The 18,888-nt window shown below is 42.7% G+C and overlaps 1 long non-coding RNA gene across 2 annotated transcripts in view; it reads right to left on the bottom strand.

Annotated features, from left to right (window-relative positions):
• Window positions 1-4,024: 4,024 nt before the first annotated feature.
• The window catches only part of LOC309541777, a 40,156-nt gene continuing 25,292 nt past the window's right edge, over window positions 4,025-18,888 (bottom strand). Inside the window, exons 2-3 of one of the 2 annotated variants that reach the window (XR_014223920.1) lie at window positions 5,123-5,235; window positions 4,025-4,356 (exon numbers count right to left, since the gene is read on the bottom strand). This is a non-coding gene — a long non-coding RNA (uncharacterized lncRNA). Of the gene's footprint in view, window positions 4,370-5,122; window positions 5,236-18,888 lie in introns of both variants that reach the window. The other variant, XR_014223921.1, reaches the window with a different exon arrangement.

Genomic DNA, 18,888 nt, shown 5'->3' with positions numbered 1-18,888 from the left:
TTGGAATTTATAGATACCTATAGGCCTTTTTTGAGATTTGAAACATGGTGTCAGTGTGAATTATTTGGGGCAAGGAATGGATGTACACTTACCTTCCCATTTTTTTTAGGCATTGTGTGAACAAGCCATGGACCAAGCTGTAATTAATTACTGGCATATGCTACACCTCTCCTAGGAGGTTTCCAGCAGCAACAACTAAACTTCACAGGCAAAATAATTCCTCCTCTTGATGGCTCTGTGATTTAATATTCTCCTTTTTATATTATTTTTAAAGGGTGTAATTATTTAATACTGAGGTTGCAGAAACCTATTTAAATAAGCAGACACCACTTTTTTAACATTCCAGTCTTCTTAACAAACTCATGATGCATGGGAATCTGAAAGACGTTAAGAATGCTTACTACTAATAAGAATTTCCTATGCCAATAGCGAAAGATGTTCCTGTGCCTTTAATAGCCACGTGGAAACAGGGACAGATCTGGGTGGGAGGTAGTCTTCAGGTAAGATTTCCCCCACAACTGCAACTGTCACAAAGACATAGCTGCTAATCCCTTCCTGATTTTCAGAGCAATTGTAACCTGCTGCTGCAGCAGCAGCAGTTGAACCCAGTTGGGCAGACAGATTGGGTCTGACTCTGTGGCAGCTTCAGGTTAGTTCAGCAATCAAGTCCAGTGCAGGCTTAATGGATCAGGTCTAGATCAGGCCAAGAGGTCTGGTTTAGCCTAGCCCTGACCCCAGAACGCCCTGTTTGGGGGACTTTGCCAGGCTCTGCTAGTGATGGGGAGAGCATTGGTGAGCCTTCTGTTGATACATTTGAGTGATCTATGCCAGCGGAGTGATGAAAACAAATGGAAATTTGGAGACTGGGAATCTCCAAATTTGGAGACTGGGAAGTTCTCACCCTGGGCCAGCAGGGGGATACTGTAGATAGTTATGCAAATGAAGGATCAAAAGTGACGTTCAGTGATTGGATAGTTTGTATGCAAATGAAGGATCGAAAGTGACATTCAGTGATTGGATAGTTTTAGAAAATGGCAACAGTTACATTGTTCTGGAGCTCTATATAAGCAGACTGACTGAGCTCCTCAGTTCAGTTCTGTTCCAGCTTACAAATAAAGAGCTGCTTTGGAAGAATCGCTGTGTCGTCTGATATGTTCGCCCACAACTTAACAGGGAGAGACTAAAATTGACATATTCACCCATCCCTATGGGCCAGGCAGGAAGGCTTCTCCAGTTGATAACAGTTATCTGGCTGGTATATAGGAAGAAAGCAATGCTCCAGGCAGCCTGGTCCAAGGCCAGAACACATGCAGAAGCCGTCAGTATTAGGGCAACAGAAAAGTTTCCCCCTTCTATGTTTTATAAACAGTATTAACATTGTTCCACATATCAGAGGATGGGAAAACCATTTGCTTCTTTCTTACAAATGTTAATGATCCAATAGGTAATTTTAAATTATCCTAAATAATGCTGTCTAACTGTGAAAACCACTTGTTTATAAACAGGCCAGCTTGTTAATTAAAGCAAAGCATATTTTAGGGATTTCTGTTTAATGACTGGATCAGTAGTAAAAAATGCAAATGTACCACTAAAAAATTATTGCCGTAAACTAAACTATATCTCTTTTAATTGTGTTGTTCATAAGTGAGAATTGTTTGTATTTTAGTGAAAAATGTGGAAAAAACATTGCTTCTCATCAATATAAAGGAGATGGGAGTGTGTGACATCTATATTTTCAGAAAATTGCATCCATATATAGTTTTTGGTGCAATACGCAAAAATACAGCAAGATGGCCATGTTTGCTGATAACACCATTTTTTTTTCAGAGTGGTGAAACAAACAGGGACTACATTAGTCAATCTCAGAGTAGACCCATTGAAATAAATAGATCTACTCTCAAGTATCACTAATGTTGGTCATCACCCTATATAATCCTAGCCTAACACAGCACTTTGCTATTCCCAGAGCCATAAAAATAGGGCAATAAAATATTTAAAGGAAACTAAAGTGAAAGTTGGGAAATGAATCAACTTTTGCCCAAGAACACGAGGGCAATATTTAAGATGAATCGACGTAAGCCAACATTTTCCCAGCAACACATTTTTAGAGCTTTGGGATTCTGGAGAATGAGACATAAGATGAAATGATTAAATAGAGCAAACAAAATAGGTGTGTAAATGTAAGAAAACCAGTGGTATGGGGTGAGAGCTAAAAGAGATCTGTTAAATCAGAGATCACACCTACTTTTTAATTTCCTGTTCTAGCTTGCTATGATCTGTTCCCCATTTTGTCTACAAACAGGAATAATAGAATTCCCCCCCCCTACACACACACTTAAAGCAGAGGTTAGCAGGGACTACACATTAATAGGTATCTATGTATATTTTATGGGGGAAATATGCCGTGCAATTGTGGGGAATAAAATTGTATTGTGGAAGTTTAAAGTTTCAGCTATGGCCTTTGCTTTTAAGCATACACACAACCCCAGATGGAATGGGTATCACTGTCTGATCTGAATTATTAGATCTGCATGCCTTGGTTAGAGGCGTATTGCCTGTGAAGACATGAAGTAGAGAATTCATAGCAGAATTGCCACTAACATTTTTGCCTAAAGCAGAGTTTGGTTATAGGCTTGTTGACCCCTGACACTGAACACAGGTACAAGCTGTCTCTCATACAAAAACATCTGTATGTGACTTGTTTATTTGTTCATTGCTTTTATATCTTGCCCTTCTTCCCAAAAGGAGTCCCTGGTGTCAAATAGGGTGTCTATATAATATATATAAATAAATAAATATACAATAATAAGTTGTGATTGTTTGTATGTTTTTAATAGATTTGAGAGATTTAATTCTATTTATGCTTAATTATTCTTTTTCTATGTTTTTAGCAGTTCTTATTTCATCTGTAAGGGACGCGGGTGGCACTGTGGGTAAAAGCCTCAGTGCCTAGGAGTTGCCGATCGAAAGGTCAGTGGTTCGAATCCCCGCGGCGGGGTGCGCTCCCATTGCTCGGTCCCAGCTCCTGCCAACCTAGCAGTTCGAAAGCACCCCCGGGTGCAAGTAGATAAATAGGGACCGCTTACTGGCGGGAAGGTAAACGGCGTTTCCGTGTGCTGCGCTGGCTCGCCAGATGCAGCTTTGTCACGCTGACCACGTGACCTGGAAGTGTCTCTGGACAGCGCTGGCCCCCGGCCTCTTAAGTGAGATGGGCGCACAACCCTAGAGTCGGACACAACTGGCCCGTACAGGCAGGGGTACCTTTACCTTTACCTTTATTTCATCTGTAAGGGAAAAAGGTGGGGTATAAATACATAATAGTAACAACAACAACAACAACAACAATAATAATTGTATATGTGAAATGAGTATACACTTGCTGATTTGTACAGTTCAGCTACTGTACACACAGGTACACAGATTGTACGCTCAATGAATGCAGTCTGCAAACACCTCTTATATGTGGCCACGTCCAAAGAGACTGAGGACCACAAGAAAGAAAATCCCCATAGTTCTCGGTACCCTTCTTATAGGGGCTGCTTATGTAACACAGAGGGACGCAGGTGGCGCTGTGGTCTAAACCATGGAGCCTAGGGCTTGATGATCAGAAGGTCGGCGGTTCAAATCCCCGCGACGGGGTGAGCTCCCGTTGTTTGGTCCCAGCTCCTGCCAACTTAGCAGTTTGAAAGCCCGTCAAGTGCAAGTAGATAAATAGGTACCGCTCCGGCGGGAAGGTAAATGGCATTTCTGTGCGCTGCTCTGGTTTTGCCAGAAGCAGCTTAGTCATGCTGGCCACATGACCTGGAAGCTGTCTGCAAACAAATGCCGGCTCCCTCGGCCTATAGAGCGAGATGAGCGCTGCAACCCCAGAGTTGTCCGTGACTGGACCTTATGGTCAGGGGTACCTTTACCTTATGTAACACAGAAGAGGTAGTGCATCAACAGAAAGAGGGTGCTGGTTTGCATAAAATTAGCATGTGCTAAGTTATATGTAGAGATGAACATTTAGAAATAATGACTATCATTTTAATGATAATGATAATAATTTTATTATTTAACCCCGCCCATCAGACAGGGTTGCCCCAGCCACTCTGAGTGAATTCCAGCACATGCAAAAACACAAAAAAGCAAACATTAAAAACCTCCCTAAACAGGGCTGCCTTCAGATGTCTTCTAAAAGTTGTATAGTTGTTTTATCTCCTTGACATTTGATGGGAGGGCGTTCCACAGGGAGGGCACCACTGCCAAGAAGAGTAACTTCACTTTTCACAGTGAGGGAACCCGTCAGAAAGCCCTCAGAGCTGGATCTCAGTATCCGGGCTGAACGATGAGGGTGGAGACACTACAGGGAGAAGACTCTCTCTTTCAGCTATAGAAATAGAATACACATTTAAACAGTGCAGGAGATTGGGCACAATCAGCCCACTCACAGCTGAAGAGCAACTTCATTGTCCCTGTTCTTCCTTCTTATCTTTGTTTACCTTAAACCAGACTTTGACTGGGCAGCCCTTCAAAAAGGAGAATATTTTCAAGCAGTCTACGTCAAATAGGGCATATGGCCACCCTAGACTCTGTGCATGTTCATAGTAGCATATACGGTCTGAAGCCTAATGCCCAGCTCAGAGGCTCCTGGGAGCCCTCCACCCCTCACCTTGGGGAGCTAGGAAAAGGAGGAAAAGGAGAATGCCAAAGAGGTCATTCAGAAAGTGCATGCTTCTAGGCCTCTGCTGTGACAGGACCAAGAATCCTGGCCAATAATTTACAGTCATATTAGTCTTGGATTTCCCTCCAAATGAATATGATTTAAGCAGATTTATTTCCTGTTGGACTTGGGGGGACACACCCATCTCTTTGAACCTTGCAAAAAGATAAACTTGTATTAATAGCTGTTCTGTCATTACATATTGACTGCATCCAGCTGTTATTCTGCATAGATTAATAACAATGGCTGAACTCTTATTCCTAGGCTGCCTGATGCCCATCGACTTTGAACAGATTTAAGCCAAATTACAACTGAGGGCTTGCCTCTTGTGAATAATTTGCACCCCAAACAGATGAACATGGATATGCTCAGTCTGCCCATCTGCCTGGTATGAGGAACGCACGCATTCAAATATGAAACGGCATCCTTACAAGTAGTTGTGCTGACTCCAGTGTCATTTCCTGTAAAGGGCTTCAGGAAGTAACTCTGCTTTGAACATTGGGCTGGTCATAAACATTCATTAGGAACAAAACCTGAAAAACAAAACAGTTTATCTTATAATCAACTGGATATGGTAAGCAGATACTCTGAAACTTTGCTTTCAAAGGTGATTAACGGGAGGGTAGGATGATCATTTTCATGCAATCTACAAAGATGTAAATATTTGAGAAAGGAGGAGCAAGCCAATAGGTAGCTCATAGGCTATCCCGTGTTATTTGAACCTTCATCTTGAGCATGGTCCTGATCAGAGGCATTGCATGCCAGTCTTTCTCCATATACAGGACTAGGACTGGTTACAGCCCTGGCTTATGCACCAGTTATCCCAACAATTGCATAGGGGGGATTACCAGGAAATGAAGAAACCTAGCTATTTTTTTGCTCACTTCATCTGAGAAGCTTCCTGCTCAGGGAGTGCACAACCCGTGTGTGTTCTCTGGGGCTTTTGTGGCCCTGTGGGACTTTAGAGCCTCTGGTACCTTTTAAAATCTCCCTTGGACCTACTTGCACAGCTCTCTCTAAGCCACATGTTGTGTGCAGGGCTTGTATGAAAACCAGCAACTAAAATTTTAGATGGCAAATGGGTAATCATTGGTTTTTCAGTGAGAAGGAAACTGAAACTACATAAATAATTTCAGCTGAACTCCAGCTCTTTCCAAGCGTTCTAAGTCAAGGATGGAGAGCTCACCCCCAGATGCTGTTGGGACAGCCATGAAGGAAGCTTCGGTCCAGCATCATCTGCAGAGAACCACAGCTTCCCTATCCCTGCTCTAAGGGAATGTGCACAGCTGAATGGGTCTGGAGGGCTCTTTCCAATTCAATGAATGCATCTTGGCCAGCTGCCATGGTCTCCTCCTCCTCCTCCCTCCCTATGCCTTCCCTGTAATCATTCAGAATGTCTATAAAGGCTTCTCATACTTTGTCAACAAAACTTTGGCACTGGCACCAACAGTGGGTTTCTCAAGATCAGCCGAATATACGAAACGGTGAGTGACTTGGGAAAGGCTAATTGTCTCCTTGGAAGGAAATCTGAGGGAGCCTCTCTCCCCCTGCCCTCCTATCTGACTTCTCCAGAGTATTTGATTTCCATGGTATTGAAGCAAACGACCCTACAGACATTTGGAGACAATAGTTGCACAGTGGCACTGGCATTGAGTTTCGCATCCGTCAAGCATGCAAACATACCCTTGAGTCGATGTAACTCATATACCTTTAATGGGGTGTATTGGTTCTCTTTCATTCAGGTTTGATTCCCCCTTCTACCCATTCACTGCATTCTGTTGCCTTATTCAGGACTTCCATTGATGTCCATATCTCATGATTTAAATACTCTTTAACAATTTACATGCGATCAAAATCCTGAGGAACCAAGGGAGTGGCAATCCTACCATCACCACTTGGCATGGCAATACAGTCAGTCAGCTTAGTAAGTGGCAAGTTACCACTTCAAAAACAATTGCCTATGTTCCCCCGCAGCATGGCCTGAAGATGTAGTTTCAAATCAACCAACTATACTTTTCTTAAGTATTTGTCATTCAGCTGTTGGATCCAATCATCCTATCAATGTTAATTGACTTTTTATGACCTGGAGGGATTTCTATGAAACTCAGACTCCTTTTGTAGGATGGAGGAGAAATTCCACTTAAAGGCAAACCCACCTACGGTAATTCACACTTCAGTACATGAACAAAAACACAGCTAGCCATTGAAATTCACACTTTGCTGAACTTTGCAATGGAAAGGATGCCTAAGAATGTATGAAGGTAAAGGACCCCTGACAGTTTAGTCCAGTCACGAACGACTCTGAGGCTGCAGCGCTCATCTTGCTTTACTGTCCGAGGGAGCCAACGTTTGTCCGCACACAGTTTTTCCAGGTCATTTGGCCAGCATGACTAAGCCACTTCTGGCAAAACCAGAGCAGTGCACAGAAATGGCATTTACCTTCCCGCTGGGGCGCTACCTATTTATCTACTTGCACTTTGAGACGTGCTTTCGAACTGCTAGGTTGGCAGAAGCTGGGACAGAACAACGGGAGCTCACCCATCGCGGGGATTCAAACCACCGACCTTCTGATCGGCAAGCCCTAGGCTCAGTGGTTTAGATCACATCACCACCCGCTGCATACACTATACACTAGTGCATAGTGAAAATAACATGCAAAAGGGCTGTTTATTATGGGAAATTGCTTTGCAAAAATGTGTCTGTGAGCAGATGCGAAAAACCAAAGCTGACATATTTACCCATCTGTAGTAGAAATCATATTGGCATAAATTTTCCATTTAGCAACAGTGATGACAGGATAGTTTCTGTCTCCTACAATAGATTATGTTTCTTTGGGTTTGGATTTTAGCAAAGGCACGGAGGAATTTCGAAGCCACTTTGGTAAGTAGACATCCAAAATAGCAGCATTCATAGCTTAAGATTTGGAATTGGGCCTGGTAAATTAGATTTGCCTTTGCTGCAACCTCAACAAAACCCTAGTTCTTCCATCAAGATCAGAATTTCCCATGGGTCCCCTAAATTTAGTAAAATATAATCACAAGGCTTTTCACAGCTCTCTTTGCTCACTGGGCTAGCTGTACTGATTGCTTCCTCAAGTAAAGCAGAAAACTCCCTGGGGAATGGCTTTTGAGAAAAGGAAGAAAGCCCAATATGGTTGCAAGCTTGCTCCCCTAATTCAAACTGCCAGAGCCAGCCAACTTGGAGGGCTCCATCCAAACTCAGAGAATAAAGAGGCAATTGTAATCGAGGTAGCCAAGGCAAAACATGTCACAGAGCTGCATACATTTAGCAAGATGCTAAACCTGAGGTAGAAGCTTCTAACTTTAATTGTTTTCATTATTTTTGCACAAAAAGTTTTTTTAAAGAACAGAAACTCTATATAGCTTAAATATAAGAAGTTGGAAAAAATAAAATAATTATGAAGTTGTGTACGAAATAAACAGGGACCAAGATCAGAAAAGAAAATAGGTGTGGATCTGTTAATATGGCGGACATAAGTGAGCACATTTAATGGTGAAAGGAAACCACAGAATCAAACTATAAGGTAAATATCACAAAGTTTTAACAAATGTATAGAGTTTTCTATTGTCTTCAGTTTGTGCTGCTGATCTCTGGCACACAGGTAATAATGGTAAGGAGAAAACCATAGTAACCTCTTTCACTCTGATTATATCTATCCTATCATTATAGACTAATAGTGGACCCAATTCTCCACATGCTGTTCCTTATGTAGGCAAAATGACTCTATCCCTGCAGAAGAGCAGGGCTTTTTTTCAGCCAGAACTCACCAGAACTCAGTTCCGGCCCCTTTCAGGTAGGCACCATTGCCATTTCAAGAGAACAAGTGGGCTGTTCACTGTGAGTTCCAGCACCTCTTTTTCTAGAAAGAGGTCAGGCTTGGGTGGTGGGGAAACCCTGATTTGTGGAATTACAATAAATAAAAACTTAGAGAGAAGACAAAAACAGCCCAAAGTGGAACGAGCATGATCAGTGAGCACGGAATGCAAGGGAGCAGGCAACAGAAAACCCGAGGAAAGGAGGAGTGGCCGGAATCCTTAACTGCAGCACTTCACACTTCAACCTTTTGTTTCTGGTCCTGTTTGTCCTAACTTATGCTTCTTTTAAAGACACTTATTGTTATGTACTGAAGTTCTCACCCTGGGCCAGCAGGGGGATACTGTAGATAGTTATGCAAATGAAGGATCGGAAGTGACGTTCAGTGATTGGATAGTTTTAGAAAGTTGCAAGAGTTACGTTGTTCTGGAGCTCTATATAAACAGACTGACTGAGCCCTTCAGTTCAGTTCTGTTCTGGCATCTGAATAAAGAAGAGCTGTTTGAAGAATCGCTGTGCCGTCTGATATGTTCACCCACAACCTAACACTTATAATACCAAAGTCTTGCAGATGAACCTCCATCCAGAGAAAGACCAAGGAGGCAACTCCCTTCAAGATGGAAATTTGCGATTGAATACCTTAATCACATGGTCAAAGGTTAAACACTCATGTGTAAAGAGCAGAGAACATTAATCATTAACTCAGTGAGAGAGCTGCTTCTAGATTACTATACTCCACTGGACTATTTCAGTGTTCAAACCAGAGAGGCATTCTTCATTTCAGTGTGAATTAAACAATTATACTTAACCCTGCTCCATTTTGCAGTCCTTTCTTTTTCTTCTGCTTTAGTTGTGACCCCCATGGCAAACATTTTGTGACTGGGCCCCAGAGCACTTTCTCAAAATTCCAAACATGCCCACAGGCCCCAAAAGCTTGTCAATATAGAAGTCTAGGGCACAGTAGATAATTCAGTTTGTACTAAAATAAATAAATAAATTGTACTTTAAAAGCTTGGTATAAATAAAGGCAAGGGAAGTTTTTGATGGGGAAAGTAAAGGGGGCGAGAAATATAACACCATGGTACTCCCAGAAAATATAATTACGTCAGGGGAACTTTTCCTTGAAGTGCACGGGTCAGAAATGCACTCTTTTAATCCCCTCTGCTTCAATGAATTAAGCTAACCTGTTTTATTGCCAATACATTTTAAATCATATTATCAAGGAACTGTGAATGGAATCTTTATACAGCTTCAAAAGATCAGTAAAATCTGCCAGACTTTTGGTAGGCTCTCATTTCCCCTACCTGTGGGGTCTTTCAGGGAATATGTGTGCAAATTAGCAATTAAAGCAGCTGACAAGAGCTACACATGGTATATACAATAGGGACAGGTATTAATGTGCCGAGATTGGTTGCAATTAGCATGGTTAGAAAACCCAGCTGAAACATAGCAGCACATCTATAAAAGAAGACAGCTAAACTAAAAATGAAACCTTTCACTGAGAGAGCACGTCAGTATGGCCCAGAATGTGGTAAGTAGCTCTGGCATGTAACAAAAGAGCCAAAAATATCAGCATTAATAGTTTAACAATAAAACCTGAAATGCTATAATTAACACAGTAAGATAAGAAACAGGCCATCGAGGATTTGCTAATGGGTTCTCACTTTACTGGTACAATTAAAGCTATGTTTATCCATCCAGATTCAGAATTTTGTCCATATTTTTTATTTGTGTATTATATACTTCATCCAGAAGCATCATAAACTCTGTGGGAGATATTCAGTGTTAGGCATACATAGAGTAGACAATTGGAATCTATGAATTGGAATATGGCTTTATTGGATGTCAACTGAAATCTGGGGTTGGGATCCTAAAGCCCCCCTCATGTTGTTGAGCTACACTTCCCATCCTCCCTGACCATTTGCCATGGAGCCAAAAACTCTCAACTGAAGGCCCACAGGAGGGTACTATATTTTAGCGTCCATATGGGACCAGTTTACCTGCAAGATTGCCTTAAACCATATATCCCCATTTAACTGCTTGAGTCTGTGCAACTGGCAGTCTTGCAGCTGCCACATGAAACTTGTTCTGCATTGGTAAGAAATTGATCTTTTAATGTGATAGCACCAACACGTTGGAACTCCCTGCCTATTGAAATAAGGCAGGTTCCTTCACTGTATGATTTTCGATATTTTTGTTTAGGCAAGCCTACACAGATATGTAGAATTTTGACATGTGTTTTAACCTGGGTTTTAGCCTACTGTTGATCTTAATTATTTTTTGAATGTTTTAAATTGTTTTTTACTGCTAAGTTCCTTGTTTTATTCTTTTCGTTAACTGTTTTGAAGTTATTTTTACAATCAAGTGGTATATAAAGTAAGCAAGTAATAAATACTGTAAATGTATTATGTGGCAACATGCCATGCCAGTCTGAGTGGAGACCTAAGACAGATTCCTGAGCATCTCCAGACCACAAGGAAATGTGTTTGGCTATGTCCATTTCCTTCACATAATCCTTATTGTCCTGAACAGGTTTGTTGTTTGTATTGCTTTACCCAGCTGGCCAGTCCACTGGATGCCCAATTAATTTAAAAATTACTTCAAGAGAAGTCTTGCTATAATGGTGTCTTACTGAAAATGAAGTTTGAAATATAGGTATACACATGGATTTTGTGTGCAGAGAAGGTGATAGTCAAGGTTCTGTAAATAGTCTGCTAAAATTAAGCAAAAACGCTGAGTATTCTTTGGGATTTTTGGAAGTGATCTGCATTTTGATAATGTTCACTAATGCCGGTGAAAAGTTTAACCATGGATTTATTACTCTCTTTCTTGCTTTTTCAACGGGCTTAAATTGTCCTCATTGACATCCTTATATTGCCTGATTTGGTACACAGAATTGTGACATCTTTCCATCCCTGATGGGCTGAGATTGACATATAAGAGAGACAAAAGAATTTTAAATGGGGGTGGGAACAGGGTGCTGCAACAGTAACAGATAAGCAGGGAGGCAGGGAAGACATGGGGGACAGGGAAATATCCAGAACATGTAAACAGGAAAATCTGATACTAGTCTTTGATTATAATTTGCCACATAAGAAACTACATAAGCAGATGAACAAGTCTTTCGCTGATTTTGATTATAGTACTTCTTTGCCGCTAAAATCACATGATTCATTAGCATAAGTGCAATTCATTCCTCCTGCAATAGGGATTTGTACCCGAGTAAAGGAATGCCAAATGCATGTCAAAAAGAGCTTCGCCATCTGAGATAAAGGGCGACAGCTCATATGTCAGCCACTTGCACTGCTGCTGTGACATGAGTCTGTCTTAGATTCTTGATTCATAGTGCAGCTATTTTTCAAATAGCTGGCCTGTCTGAAACGTGAGGAGCAAGGGGAAAGGTAGTATATATATATATATATATATATATATATATATATATATATGCAGGTTTTGGTGTCTTCGGGTGTCTTCCCATGTAAGAGTCGGGGTGTCTGTGCGACGTTTCGACGAGGTCTCACTCGCCATCTTCAGGCTGGTGCTTTCGGCTTCTTGTTACTGGAACAGAGCAGAGTCTGGTGTTTGAGTTCCTATAAATACTGTTGAGGGGTGTGGTGTATAGCCTCCAACGTTCTGGGCAAAGAGGAAGTTCCTAGATTAGTGTGCCTTTTCTTCTTTTGTTCCTTAATTACTTGAGGGATATCTTGGGTGATTTCATGAGTGATATTCAGAATATCACTGGGTGGGTCATTAAGTGTAGATTAGTTGCTAAAGCTTTCGTGTCTTGACCTCTTGAGCTTGTGAAGAGTTTTTCTGAGAAGATGGCTGTGCTGCATTTAGTTGTGCTCTGGCTTGGCTTCGTGTATAGGGGCGAGCTATGGTTTTGTGCTTTGTGCCAGCCAGATCTGTGTAGGGATTGCAGGGGGGTGCAGCATCCGGAGGTGCCACTATAGTTTGGCTACTGGATGGAGTCTGTAATATGTCTGTGGAGAGGGTCTGGGTTTGGGTCTGGTGTGGTTGATTGGTGACGGCGTTCTGTGTGCCTCTGGTTCTGGTGTCGGTTTTTGTGGGGAGGGCTAATTTCCAGATGTCTGGCAGGCGGGACGTGTCGTCACGCTTGTTCATGTTGTGAGGGTGTTTCTCTATCTCGATGGCTTCCATGATTATTCTCTTGTGGTGATGTTCCATGTTAAAGAGCAATTTGGAATCTGCAAAATTAATTTCATGTCCTGTTTCTTTCATGTGTTGGAAAAGAGAGGAAGTTTTTTCTTCTTTTTTGACGGCATTCTTGTGTTCTGCGATACGTGCATTTATTCGTCTGTTTGTTTGTCCAATGTACGTGGCTGGGCAGACTTTGCAGGGTATTTCATAGACCCCTTGGTTTTCCAGCTGGATTTTGTCTTTTGGGTTTCTGAGGATATTGGCTATTTTTTGGTTGGTGCAGAAGGCTGTTTTGATATTGTGTTTATGGAGGATTTTGCTGATTTTGTCTGTAGTGCCCTTGATATAAGGAAGGAGGGCCATGCCATTGTTTTCTTCTGTGTCTTGGTTTTTGGGGGGTGTTTCTTTTTGGATTAGCTTCGTAACCCTGTTTTTCTGGTATCCATTGGCGATTAACACATTTGAGAGATTCTGTAACTCAGTTGTCAAGTGGTCTTTGTCAGCCAGGCGTTTGGTTCTGGAGATGAGAGTCTTGGCTACGGAGTTTATTTGTGCAGGGTGGTGGTGTGATTGTGCATGTAAGTAGCGGTTGGTGTGTGTTTTTTTCCGGTAGATAGTGTGTCCTAGGGAGCCATCAGGTTTTTTGTAGATTAGGACGTCAAGAAAGGGGAGTTGGTTGTTGTCTTCTATTTCCATAGTGAATTGTATTTTGGGGTGTAGGCTGTTGAGATGTGTGAGGAAGCTATCTAGTTTTTCTTTCCCGTGTGGCCAAATTACAAAGGTGTCGTCAACATATCTGAGCCAAAGTTTGGGTTTGTGTTCTGACTTGTCTAAAGCATTGGTTTCAAAGTGTTCCATGTACAAATTTGCGATGACCGGTGAGAGGGGTGATCCCATAGGTGCTCCTTCTATCTGTTTGTATCTTTGTCCATTGTGGATGAAGTACGTGTTGGTTAGGCAGTGGTTGGTCAGGTCCAGGATGTATTTGGGGGGGTTGTATTTGTTTTGAATGGCTGTCAAGGCTTCATTAATGGGCACTTGAGTGAAGAGAGATACAACATCGAAGCTCACAAGTAGGTCATCGGGATGTAGGTATTGTTTCTTTATTGTTTCTATGAACTGGAAGGAGTTAGTAACGTGTGAAGCGATGGATTCTGCATAGGGCTGAAGTTGCTTAGCGAGAAATTTAGCGAGATTTTGTAGAGGTGAGCCTATGGAGCTGACTATTGGTCTGAGTGGTGTTCCTTCTTTGTGTATCTTGGGGAGACCGTAGAGTTTGGGGCATCTGGATGATTTTTTTCTGGGGATGATTCTTAGCTGGATTTCTTCACTGATAGGAGAGGCTTTTATTTTGGATTTGGTGGTTTTTTCCAGATAGGTGGTGGGATCTGTTTTTATAGGTTGGTAGGTAGGGTCTTGGAGTAGATTTGATAGTTTTGCTTGGTAGTCCGATGTGTTCATCACAACAGTGGCGTTGCCTTTGTCTGCTGGGAGAATGATTATGTTGTTGTCTTTCCTCAGGTTGGTGAGTGCTTTCTGTTCTTCTTTGTGTAAATTGCTTCTGGGTGGTTTGCTGGAGCAGAGGATGTTGGTGACTTCAAGTCTGATTTTATTGGCTTCATCTGGGTCGATTTTGGTCAGGCTAGCTTCGACTCCGCATATGATGTTTTCCGTGGGGATGCGTCTCGGGGCGACTGCAAAGTTGAAACATCGAAACGTCGCACAGACACCCCGACTCTTACATGGGAAGACACCCGAAGACACCAAAACCTGCATTCCTGTACCCGTGAAAATCTACGAAAGCAAATATCTCACCTCTACGGGGAGGAAACCTTCCAGCTGACAAGAACCTACGAGAAACTAGAAATCCGAAGAGCCACCATCTTATGTGATCTCCTGTTCCTACGCAACTGCCGAGACAACAACTTAACTCCCACATGCTTCCAACTTAAATTCCACTCTAAAACCCCAGCTACCGAAAGGATCCTGAAACGAACTGAACTATCCCTAATCAGAAACGAAATACATAAGAAAAGATACCTACTAAACCAAACCAACAAAGATCTGCTCACTCTTCACCTCAAACTATGTAACGAAATCCACCCTGCACTCTGGGACAAATGCAAACAACTAGCCGTCTGGAGAGCTGAAACTGAGACCTCACACAAGACAGACAGACACACCAACAAACTCTACAAACTAGAGAAACGCCAGAAGCCCAGCCACCCTCCACAACAACCCATGAAACAAACAGTACATAACATATCAAACAGGATCCTCACCCCAACTGAAACCAAAGTACTCTCCAAAGGTTTCAACTTTGCAGTCGCCCCGAGACGCATCCCCACGGAAAACATCATATGCGGAGTCGAAGCTAGCCTGACCAAAATCGACCCAGATGAAGCCAATAAAATCAGACTTGAAGTCACCAACATCCTCTGCTCCAGCAAACCACCCAGAAGCAATTTACACAAAGAAGAACAGAAAGCACTCACCAACCTGAGGAAAGACAACAACATAATCATTCTCCCAGCAGACAAAGGCAACGCCACTGTTGTGATGAACACATCGGACTACCAAGCAAAACTATCAAATCTACTCCAAGACCCTACCTACCAACCTATAAAAACAGATCCCACCACCTATCTGGAAAAAACCACCAAATCCAAAATAAAAGCCTCTCCTATCAGTGAAGAAATCCAGCTAAGAATCATCCCCAGAGAAAAATCATCCAGATGCCCCAAACTCTACGGTCTCCCCAAGATACACAAAGAAGGAACACCACTCAGACCAATAGTCAGCTCCATAGGCTCACCTCTACAAAATCTCGCTAAATTTCTCGCTAAGCAACTTCAGCCCTATGCAGAATCCATCGCTTCACACGTTACTAACTCCTTCCAGTTCATAGAAACAATAAAGAAACAATACCTACATCCCGATGACCTACTTGTGAGCTTCGATGTTGTATCTCTCTTCACTCAAGTGCCCATTAATGAAGCCTTGACAGCCATTCAAAACAAATACAACCCCCCCAAATACATCCTGGACCTGACCAACCACTGCCTAACCAACACGTACTTCATCCACAATGGACAAAGATACAAACAGATAGAAGGAGCACCTATGGGATCACCCCTCTCACCGGTCATCGCAAATTTGTACATGGAACACTTTGAAACCAATGCTTTAGACAAGTCAGAACACAAACCCAAACTTTGGCTCAGATATGTTGACGACACCTTTGTAATTTGGCCACACGGGAAAGAAAAACTAGATAGCTTCCTCACACATCTCAACAGCCTACACCCCAAAATACAATTCACTATGGAAATAGAAGACAACAACCAACTCCCCTTTCTTGACGTCCTAATCTACAAAAAACCTGATGGCTCCCTAGGACACACTATCTACCGGAAAAAAACACACACCAACCGCTACTTACATGCACAATCACACCACCACCCTGCACAAATAAACTCCGTAGCCAAGACTCTCATCTCCAGAACCAAACGCCTGGCTGACAAAGACCACTTGACAACTGAGTTACAGAATCTCTCAAATGTGTTAATCGCCAATGGATACCAGAAAAACAGGGTTACGAAGCTAATCCAAAAAGAAACACCCCCAAAAAACCAAGACACAGAAGAAAACAATGGCATGGCCCTCCTTCCTTATATCAAGGGCACTACAGACAAAATCAGCAAAATCCTCCATAAACACAATATCAAAACAGCCTTCTGCACCAACCAAAAAATAGCCAATATCCTCAGAAACCCAAAAGACAAAATCCAGCTGGAAAACCAAGGGGTCTATGAAATACCCTGCAAAGTCTGCCCAGCCACGTACATTGGACAAACAAACAGACGAATAAATGCACGTATCGCAGAACACAAGAATGCCGTCAAAAAAGAAGAAAAAACTTCCTCTCTTTTCCAACACATGAAAGAAACAGGACATGAAATTAATTTTGCAGATTCCAAATTGCTCTTTAACATGGAACATCACCACAAGAGAATAATCATGGAAGCCATCGAGATAGAGAAACACCCTCACAACATGAACAAGCGTGACGACACGTCCCGCCTGCCAGACATCTGGAAATTAGCCCTCCCCACAAAAACCGACACCAGAACCAGAGGCACACAGAACGCCGTCACCAATCAACCACACCAGACCCAAACCCAGACCCTCTCCACAGACATATTACAGACTCCATCCAGTAGCCAAACTATAGTGGCACCTCCGGATGCTGCACCCCCCTGCAATCCCTACACAGATCTGGCTGGCACAAAGCACAAAACCATAGCTCGCCCCTATACACGAAGCCAAGCCAGAGCACAACTAAATGCAGCACAGCCATCTTCTCAGAAAAACTCTTCACAAGCTCAAGAGGTCAAGACACGAAAGCTTTAGCAACTAATCTACACTTAATGACCCACCCAGTGATATTCTGAATATCACTCATGAAATCACCCAAGATATCCCTCAAGTAATTAAGGAACAAAAGAAGAAAAGGCACACTAATCTAGGAACTTCCTCTTTGCCCAGAACGTTGGAGGCTATACACCACACCCCTCAACAGTATTTATAGGAACTCAAACACCAGACTCTGCTCTGTTCCAGTAACAAGAAGCCGAAAGCACCAGCCTGAAGATGACGAGTGAGACCTCGTCGAAACGTCGCACAGACACCCCGACTCTTACATGGGAAGACACCCGAAGACACCAAACCTGCATTCCTGTACCCGTGAAAATCTACGAAAGCATATATATATATGGTTCTGGTGTCGGTTTTTGTGGGGAGGGCTAATTTCCAGATGTCTGGCAGGCGGGACGTGTCGTCACGCTTGTTCATGTTGTGAGGGTGTTTCTCTATCTCGAACATGAACAAGCGTGACGACACGTCCCGCCTGCCAGACATCTGGAAATTAGCCCTCCCCACAAAAACCGACACCAGAACCAGAGGCACACAGAACGCCGTCACCAATCAACCACACCAGACCCAAACCCAGACCCTCTCCACAGACATATTACAGACTCCATCCAGTAGCCAAACTATAGTGGCACCTCCGGATGCTGCACCCTCCTGCAATCCCTACACAGATCTGGCTGGCACAAGGCACAAAACCACAGCTCGCCCCTATACACGAAGCCAAGCCAGAGCACAACTAAATGCAGCACAGCCATCTTCTCAGAAAAACTCTTCACAAGCTCAAGAGGTCAAGACACGAAAGCTTTAGCAACTAATCTACACTTAATGACCCACCCAGTGGTATTCAGAATATCACTCATGAAATCACCCAAGATATCCCTCAAGTAATTAAGGAACAAAAGAAGAAAAGGCACACTAATCTAGGAACTTCCTCTCTGCCCAGAACGTTGGAGGCTATACACCACACCCCTCAACAGTATTTATAGGAACTCAAACACCAGATTCTGCTCTGTTCCAGTAACAAGAAGCCGAAAGCACCAGCCTGAAGATGACGAGTGAGACCTCGTCGAAACGTCGCACAGACACCCCGACTCTTACACGGGAAGACACCCGAAGACACCAAAACCTCCATATATATATATATATATATATATATATGTAGGTTTTGGTGTCTTCGGGTGTCTTCCCGTGTAAGAGTCGGGGTGTCTGGGCGACGTTTCGACGAGGTCTCACTCGTAACAAGAAGCCGAAAGCACCAGCCTGAAAATGACGAGTGAGACCTCGTCGAAACGTCGCCCAGACACCCCGACTCTTACACGGGAAGACACCCGAAGACACCAAAACCTACATTCCTGTACCCGTGAAAATCTACGAAAGCATATATATATATATATATATATATATATATATATATATATATATATATATATATATAATCTGGCACTAAGGATTTATGAGCCTTGGTTAAATTACCGTATTTTTTGCACCATAACACTCACTTTTTTCCTCCTAGAAAGTAAGGGGAAATGTCTGTGCGTGTTATGGAGGGAATGCCTACGGGTGGCATGCCTACGGGTTTTCCTCCTCTAAAAACTACGTGCGTGTTATGGTTGGGTGCGTGTTATAGAGCGAAAAATACGGTAACTGCAGTGGAAAAACATCAACAACAAGATGAAGAGTTCAGCCTAGGAAAACCAGGTTGCTATACACAGCACCTTGTTCCTTGTCGAACACATCTACCAAAATGTAAATGTAGGGAT

The sequence above is a fragment of the Podarcis vaucheri genome (genome assembly GCF_965113315.1).
Source record: "Podarcis vaucheri genome assembly, chromosome: 10".
Lineage (NCBI taxonomy): Eukaryota > Metazoa > Chordata > Lepidosauria > Squamata > Lacertidae > Podarcis > Podarcis vaucheri.
This window is presented reverse-complemented; position numbering and strand designations above follow the sequence as displayed.